Raw genomic sequence first — 9,087 nt, 5'->3', positions numbered from 1 at the left:
GCTGTTTGCTGTAATGAAATCATTGCTGAGGTAGCAAGATTCTGCACCTTGACTAGTTTAATTAGATAGACTATCACAACTTCCTTTAAGAAATTTTAACCAATATTTAACAATTTTATTTATTTAAATATATTGTTCAGTTTCCTAGATATGCTTAGACATGTAATCAGTGTAGTTGTTGTATATTGTTGTATGTGCTGACTCGGGTTCTGATCCTGGATCGTAATAATAAACTTGAAACTTGAAACTTATTGGTACATTTCCTGCTGTCTGCTCAGGTAGGGTTTCTGGGAGTCGTGTGGTAGGGATCTTGATGGCTATAGGAGAGCCTGCTGGCCCCCATGAACAACGAACATGTTCGTGAACAGGTCATGTTCATCAGTGTTCGTTGTTTGTTGTTTGTGGATGGCAATGAACAATTAACACCATGTTCGGGGTTTTTTTTCCTGTTCGTGCCCATTGTCTAGTTAAAACATAAGAGCTATGGAACATTCCAAGATCAAGGATAAGCTTCTCTCTTACTTCCCATTTTATGTATTAAAGTCTGAGTGTGGCCAGATGCACAAGCTTTTTGGCATGAGCTGATGAGCTCTTATTCGTGATTTACAGCCCATGCCCTTGAGTTTAGATCCCAGATGCACACTAGACATTTTACAGAATTTTCTTTTTGTTACTGGTTGTTTGTCTTTTTGTATTTGTGGGGCTTTTTGCAAGCTGCTTTGAGCCTGTAGCATGGGATAAAAATATTTAAATGAACAATTCTACGTTTAAGTAAACAATATCAATGTCAGTTTCAGAAATATTAAGCACTGTAATGTCTAGTCCTAAATAGAATGATGTCTAGCCTTATCTCTGCAATTCTAAATGGTGCTAAAAGTTCACTGTTCCATAGGTCACACGTTGTGTAATAGTTGTAGATTGTATGCTCTCTTGTTACCTCTGCACTCTGGATGGAGATAGTGAAAGGTAAGTTTCAATGTTCCCATTGAAACTTTTATCAAATGGAGGGCTCTTTTGAAGAGTGTTCTGAGGGATCTCTTAAGCAGCCACTTGCCAAAACATGTATATGGAGAACTCGGTTGCCTCCGCATCACTGTCCAATGTGTCTGGTGATCAGACATGTTTGATGGAAGCATCTTTCTGTATAAAAATCTAAGCAACTGAAGCAAACATGCTGAATCATTGTCAAGTTAAAGCCGGTCTTTCTTTCTTTCCCTTCCCCTCCCCTCCCCTCCAACTCAAAGCAGCCTATGACATCTTTCTCCCCTCTCCATTTCATTGTCACAGCAACAATCCTGTGAAGTAGGACATCCAACAAATTTCCATGACAGAGTAGAGATCTGCAGCTGGATCTCCCAGATTCTAGTCAAATACTCTAACCACTACACAACACTACACCACTTATGTCTTACAATTCAGTGTTAATATACAGTAACATGGGAACTGCTCCAACTCAAGGCCAAACTAGAAAAAGAAGATCCACATCTTTATTGACATATCTGTATATTCACGTGGATGGTGGAATCAAGGTTATTTTTACAGAAAACGAAATATATTTTTATTTATTTTATTTATTTAAAACATTTGTATGCTCCCTTTCCACCCAAAACAGAGTTTCAAAGTCGGCGAACATTAAAACAATAACAAACAATTTAAAACAAAATTTTAAAATCATTTAAAATTTTAATCTAAAAAGAACATTTAAAATAGCATTAAAACAATTCAATAAATACAGCCACACAAACACATAACACAAAGAACAGAGAGGAGGGTATAACAGTTATGGCAGTATGCCAGACAAAGGAAAAAAGCCTTTGCCCACTGGTAGAAGACAGAGGGGAAGAGATGAATCTGCCTGAGGAGGGAGTTCCAAAGTCTCGGCATCATGACTGACAAGGCCATTTCTTGGGTTACCAGCCATCTAACCTTAGATGGTGGGGGCACCCAAAGCAGGGCTTCTGAAGATAACTCAGTGGGAGAAGGCAGTCCTTAAATATGCTAGCCCCAAGCCATCTAAGGCTTTAAAGGCCTGTATCAGCACTCTGAATTGGACCCAGAAACAAACTGGAAGCCAGTGCAGATGGAACAAGATTATTAATTAATTTTATTCAACTTATACCCCGCCCTTCCCGCAAGCGGGCTCAGGGCGGCTTCTAACAAATATACTGATAAAATACAATAAAAACACCTATTAATGCATTAACACATTAAAATTCAGGCGCCAACAGACAGATCAGCTAAATTAGTAGGGTCTCTGTGACCTAATTCAGTCAACATTCTGGCTACAGCATTCTGTACCAACTGAAGCTTCTAGACAGTCTTCAAGGGCAGCCCCCAACACAGTGCATTGCAGTAGTCTAATATAGATGTTACAAGGACATGTACTACAATGGCAAGATCTTTCCTGCCCAGGAAGTGCCACAGCTGGCTCACCAGCCAATGCTGGTGAAAGGCACCCTTAGCAACTGCTGCTACTAGGGTTGCCAGCATCCAGATAGTGGCTGGAGATCTGGAATTACAACTGATCTCCAGGCCACAGAGATCAGTTCACCTGAAGAAAATGGCTACTTGGGGGGGGGCAGACTCTGGAATGATGCCATGTCAAAGTCCTTTCCCTCCCCAAACCCCACTTTCTCCAGGTTTCTCTAGGTTTCAAACCCCCCCCCCCCCGCCCCAGATCTCCAGGAATTTCCCAACTTGGAGCTGGCAACCTTAGCTGCTACCTATTTATTCAACAAGAGGCCAGGGCCCAGAAGCACCACCAAGCTACAAACCTGCTCGTGGAAGGGGAATGCAACCCCATCTAGAACAAGAGATAACCCATTTCCTTGATCAGACGTTTCCCTCACTAGTAGCACCTCCATCTTGTCAGGATTAAAGTTCAGCTTATTAGCCTGCATCCATCCCAAAACTGCCTCCAAACACCTGTTCACAGTTTCCACAGCCCCCCTGGGATCTGCTAGTAGCATGAGATAGTGGGCCAAGCTACACATGACGAATGACACTTGAACAGCAAGTGTATTTCTCCCTGTTCACTTGCCCTCCACTCAATCCACTTGCCGTTCAAGTGTCATTCGTCATGTGTAGCTTGGCCCAGAGCTGAGTGTCATCTGCATACTGGTAGCAACTCAGCCCAAATTTCAGGGTGACGTCTCCTAGTGGCTTAACAGAGGTTAAAAAGCATGGGGAACAAGGAAGAAAACAGGAGATGGGGACTTCTGGGAAACAAGAGGAAAACTTAGGTGAAGATGAAGAACCAGTCTCTGCATCTGGTTCAACGGACTTGGTTAGCATATTTTGAAAAATCTCATTTGTTAACAACATTGTAGAAAAGGCTGCATTACGGCCTACAGATATAGTTCTAGATGATCCTGGCACAGGGAACACGATAGTGAAAAATGATAGAAAAAGTGAAAAAGGTCACTGCTTGTGAGCTAGATATAAAGCTGGTTGGGGAACTCCAGAAAAGAGTCCAGGGTACACCTTTGCCTAGCAAACTTGAAATAAAGATTGGAGATGTACTGAAATCTGATCTGCTCTTCTTTGATGCTTTTGTGGCTAACTTGCCTTATCAGATTTCTTTACCTTTTATTCTTATGCTGTTGCTGCATTGTCCTTTTTTAAAGTATGCAGTGCTTACGTTTCAGGCCAGGCTCTACCCAATAGTGCAGGCTTTCTGTTAATACTCAGATATTAGTTTGTGTTGACCCTCTGATGAAAGTTGGAAGGAATAACTTTAAGCTGCTGCCCAAAGTTGAATCCAGTGTTGTAGGGACAGAACGAAAGAACCCACTGCAACAAATCAACTTCTAGGAGTGGAATGTCTACTAAGAGTGGCCTTGGTCAGGAAAACAAAACTTTCTCAGTCATTTTTAACTCAAATGCTGTGAAGCGACTGCCGGAACAGAATTATCAGATTCACGGCACACAAAATAATTTGAAAATTCCTGAAAACTTCAGTATTGGGAATTTAATACAAGGAATCTTATGCGACATTGGTTACTGGGAAAAATGTGCCTGCGTAATGGATAGTGATGACTTCTTCAGAGTTCTGCATGGCTTCAATGCAGAAGGCATCCACTTCTCATAAAGGAAAAGAAAATTACTTTTGCTGGGTGGAACTGAATTATGTGCATGAAGATGATACTGGAATCCCACACTTGTTGAGTGCAAATTTATCTGGGCTGGTGTTACCCCGCTGCTTTCAAGTATACAGAAGATGGAAGAGAAACTAATGGTCACAGTTGCAGTGTGGTAAAAAGTCTCACCGTGAACCTTAGCTTAGCCCCATTGATAAGAATGGTTGCTGGAGCATGCAAGTAACCACCCTCCTTGTTTCCAGATTTCTACTCATTTAGCCTCCAGGAACATTTATCCTGAATTATGTAACTGTGTGCTATTCCCAACAAAAGCCAACACAGAGATTTTTTAATGCAGTTACGTTGGCCTTTGGGGTCAAGCATGAGTGCCAGCTCTGTTGATTTCAAGACCAGTTTCTTCACCAAGAACCTCATGAATTTTCTCATGTAAGGAGGTGTTCAGATTTTTTGAATAGGCATGCATATTTTATGCATATCCTATTATTTAATGTAATGAGAGAACTATTTCATACGAGGTTTATATGCTGTATCTTCAATAAAGATGCCACCTTTAAAAAAAAAAAAAGCATGGGGAAAAGATGGAAACTTGAGGCACCCCGTAGGTGAGAGGGCAGAGGCAGAGCAGCACCCCCTCAGCACCACACTAAAGCCTATCCTTGAGGTAGGACTGGAATCACTGTGCAGAACAGTGTCTTCAAATCCCAATTCCAAACCATGGTCCAGAAGGATACCATGATTGATGGTCTCAAAAGCCCCCGACAGACCCAGGAGAATGTCCATCTTCCACTGCATGTCATCCCAGTGTAGGGTGACCAAGTCTGTTTCAATCCCATAACCAAGTCTGAAAGCAGATTGGAATGGATCCAAACAATCTACTTCATCCAAGAATCCCTGGAGCTGGCCAGCCCCTACTTGTTCAATCACCTTGCTCAAGAATGGTACATGTGAGGTTGGATAGTAGTTCTTTAAATCTCCTGAGTCCAGAGTAGGTTTCTTTAGGAGTGGATGCACCACTGCCCGCTTCAAGGGAGGAGAGACCAACTCCTTTCTCAGGGAGGAATTTACTGCCAGCTTCCCCCAGCAGCTTGGGGCAAGGGTAGTACAAGCAAGTGGTAGGTCTCAAGCTTCCAAGAATCCTGTCCACATTGTCAGATGTATAGACTGAAAGGTATGTTGACAGGAAGAGTGGAACCTATCGCCTCCTCTCACACCTTACCATGCTGCATTTCATTGATTTAAGATTTTTTTTAACTAGCCTGGCTTACTTCTGGGAACAGAACAAAGCTAGGAGAAAATACTTCCAAATGTGGGAAATAAGGATGAAAGGCGGGGAGAGGTTGCAGGGTTCTGTTCTCCTCACCTACCGGCTTCAATTTCTGTTAAAAAAAAGGACCCTGTTCAATACTTTATAAGTGAATAGGTGGATTCACCTGTCATATCTAATTTGGCCTTCAAAAAGCGGTCAGTACAAGAGTTGCAAGGTATCAGATCTTGAATCTTTGACATGGCTGGCATCATTGTATATACATCTATGGAAGCCACAGAAGAAAATCTGGAATGGTTGAAAATATGCTAAAGGCCTTTGGGAGCAGTCTCTGACCCATTTTGCATCAATGAATAGACATTTGCTGTTGTATGTTTATGTTTGGCCTCCTTTTCTTCAATGACTCTGTGTATATTAAATTGCTGGGCACAGCATATAAAAGGGTCTGCCTTTTCTACTAAGCTTGCACCAATTGCTTTTAACAATAGATGCGACCAACCCAATGCTGGACTGTATTGTCTAGCTGCAAAGGATAAACTTGGATCATTACTACAGTTAAAACAAGCATTGTAGGTTTGCCTTGGGGCTGCCACCCAGAAAGTTAAAAGCCTTTCTGAACACTAGGGTGTTTGCCAGATCAAGAATGAAGCCCAAGGGCTCAGTGATGCCCCCATCCTATTTGTGGGAGGAGGCCAAAGAAAGCATTTTATGTCAAATCTTTAAAAAGGCAGGAAACCATCAATATCTGGGGTAAGGACTAGGTGGGGTGCATAACAGGAAAAACAAGCAGAAAATACAAACAGAAATTGCTGCTTTGGCTTATTAAAGCAACTTCTGAAATGTTTAATTGAATCTGTGAAAAAAAATTGACAAGTCCCTCCCTCCAAAAAGTTTCATTTCATACCTTCCAGCAGCATGGAGGCCCTGGGTTTTTCTCGCAGGGTAGCAGCTTGTTTCCCAGAATAGCAGTCACCAATCAGATCCCAAGGGGAGAGAGCCCTTACAGGAAGAATTAACTCTGTTGGTGAGAAGGGGGAATGAGACCAATGTGCATCTCCCCACCCCCCACCCTGTAGCTACTCAGGAAAAGGCATTTTCTCCCTCCTTGCCAACTGGGCCCTCACAAGGGGGGACCCCTCCCTCCTATCGGCTTTGGAAATGTTTGGAAGGGAGAGTTCAATCATAGCCTCCAATTTAAAAGACACTATTGAATAACATGGGACTTACATCTGAGTAGACCTGTTTAGGATTGCTTCCACAGTCTTTCAGGGCTCTCTCTTTTTCTGAGTCAAATGGCAAACACGTATTTATTATTTATTTATTATATTAGATTTTTAGTCCGCCCTCCCCGCCAAGCGGGCTCAGGGCGGAGTACAACATTTCAATTTACATAAATAACAGTTAAAAACAGATAAAACATTATACAAATAACATTAAAACAACTGTATACAATAAGCTTCTCTTCAGATGGCGACGATAAAATACTGCTTTTCATGCCCTGGCTCATATGTAGGGTGGTGGACAGATCTTTAGTGTGGCCAGTGGGGGCCCAACCTAGCCTCCATTGTATGCCTGGCGGAACATCTCTGTCTTACAAGCCTGGCAGAAAGATAACAAATCCCACCGGGCCCTGGTTTCCTCAGACAGAAAGTTCCACCAGGTCAGTGCCAGTACCGAAAAGGCCCTGGCTCTGGTCGAGGCCAGGTGGGCCTCCCTTGGGCCAGGGACTAAGGGAGCGAAGCATCCTCTGGGGTACATATGGGGAGAGGCGGTCCTGCAGATATGCTGGGCCCAGGACGCATAGGGCTTTATAGGTCAACACCAAAACATTGAACCGGACCCGGTACTCAACTGGTAACCAGTGCAGCTGGCGTAGTATAGGTGTTATATGTTCTCTAATCGCGACCCTTGCAATTACTTGTGCAGCTGCATTTTGGACCGGCTGTAGCCTCTGGATTAGAGATGGGCACGGACTGAAATATGAACCAAAATTAAGCACAAACCAATCCGGTTCATGGTTCACGAACCATGGTTCGTCAGATCCCATTTCTGTCGAACTGTCATGAACTTTTAGGCTGGTTTGTTTGGTTAGTTTTTTGGTTTGTCATTGCAGACAGCCTGGTGCCAATCAATCAGTTTCCTAGGCAACAAGGGATGGACTTCCTGCAGACCTTCTGCTGATCAAGAAGTGAACTTCTGCTGGCCTGGACATGACCTTCTGTTGACCCGGAAGTGATGATTTTCTAACCTGGATGTGCCATTTTCACAAACCAAACGAACAGGTTCGCGAACCAGGGGCAGGTTCATGAAAGTTCCTGGTTTCTGGTTCATGAAATTTAACAAACTATGAACCACATGGTTTGGGATTTTTCTGGTTCATGCCCATCTGTACTCTGGATCAGGCCCAGGGGAAGCCCTGCATAGAGCGAGTTGCAGTAGAGGTGACTGTTGCATGAATCACTGCAGTTAAGTCATGGGTTGATAGGTAGGGGACAAGCTGCCGGGCCTGTCTTAGATAGAAAAATGAAGACTGGGCAACCGCTGCGACCTGTGCCTGCATAGTCAGGGAGGCATCCAGGATCACCTCCAGGCTCTTAACTCTTGAAACCGGTGCAAGTAGCACTCCATCAAGAGCGGGGAGCCAGAGTCCCGGGCCCATGGCCCCGAGACCCACATGCAGGACCTCCTTTTTGTGGGATTTAATGTATCTACTCTGCCCTTTCAAAAACAAACCTGCCTGTCCCCACAACAAAAGGAAAACTTGTGGGGAAAATGTAAGTCTCTTTGGGCAGCAGGGAAGGGTGGGGGGAGGAATTCAGACAGTCATTCTGCCTGCCTGTCTGCCTGCATTTGGGTGATGGAGAAGATTGGCAGTGAGAACACCCCATTTTGCTGCAGAATGCTGAGCGTCAAATGAAGGATTTGGATTCCCCCCTCATTGTGGGAACAAAACTACAACGCACAAGGAAACATAGCAGTAACAGGCAACAGCAGACTGCAAAGGTAATATGGTGTTGGCAGTATGAAAAAAGAAAAAAATGAATATGAAGCAGGATTGTTTTTAGTGTTGCTGCACTGCACTGGCTGAAGGATTCTCCTACTTGGGATTGCTCTGCTGTCACTGCTGCACCTGCCAACACTCACCATCTATGGGTCCATTGTTATTGTGTGTGTGTGTGTTATTGTGCTTGAATTAAAACTCAAGTTGATCAATGGTTTAAACTGGGAGGGGAACTGATGTTGTTTTGGTTAAGTGAGAAATCAACTGCGCTGGATTCTTGTTTCCCCCCTCCCCTTGAAAAGAATAGCGTGCATTTGTGCATGTGTGGCTGACATGTGTGCAAGAGACCAAAACTCATGAAAATGAAAAAAAAAATAGATGAGTGCTGGCTGACCCAGAACCAAGTACTAAACCTGGAACTGAAACTGAAACAGAAAGACATCCATTTGCAGTGAGTATTATGAACTTTGAATCTCCACTGGCAGTTTCTAGAGTGATGTGACACCCCTTCTCAGTTTCCCCCTGAACTGACATCATGCTGTCAGTGACAGCCATCCCCATGTCATGCCCCACCCCCAGTCTGCTGCTAGTTGCGGGCTGTAACCCTAACACCTGAGAAAAGTGCTTTGTCCAAATGCATATATCTCTGGACTTTCAGGTCTGTCAGTGAAGTTTGGCTCTTTCTTCATTAACTCCTTTACAATGCTGAGGTCAGCTATGGC

At 43.6% G+C, this 9,087-nt stretch overlaps 1 pseudogene; it reads left to right on the top strand.

The window, feature by feature from the left end:
• The first annotated feature begins 922 nt into the window (after positions 1-922).
• On the top strand, positions 923-4,090 carry LOC129335296 (probable dimethyladenosine transferase; annotated as a pseudogene).
• Positions 4,091-9,087: the final 4,997 nt, after the last annotated feature.

Source organism: Eublepharis macularius, chromosome 9 (genome assembly GCF_028583425.1).
Source record: "Eublepharis macularius isolate TG4126 chromosome 9, MPM_Emac_v1.0, whole genome shotgun sequence".
Lineage (NCBI taxonomy): Eukaryota > Metazoa > Chordata > Lepidosauria > Squamata > Eublepharidae > Eublepharis > Eublepharis macularius.
Note: the sequence above shows the minus strand (reverse complement) of the source record. Positions and strands in the feature narration are given on the sequence as shown.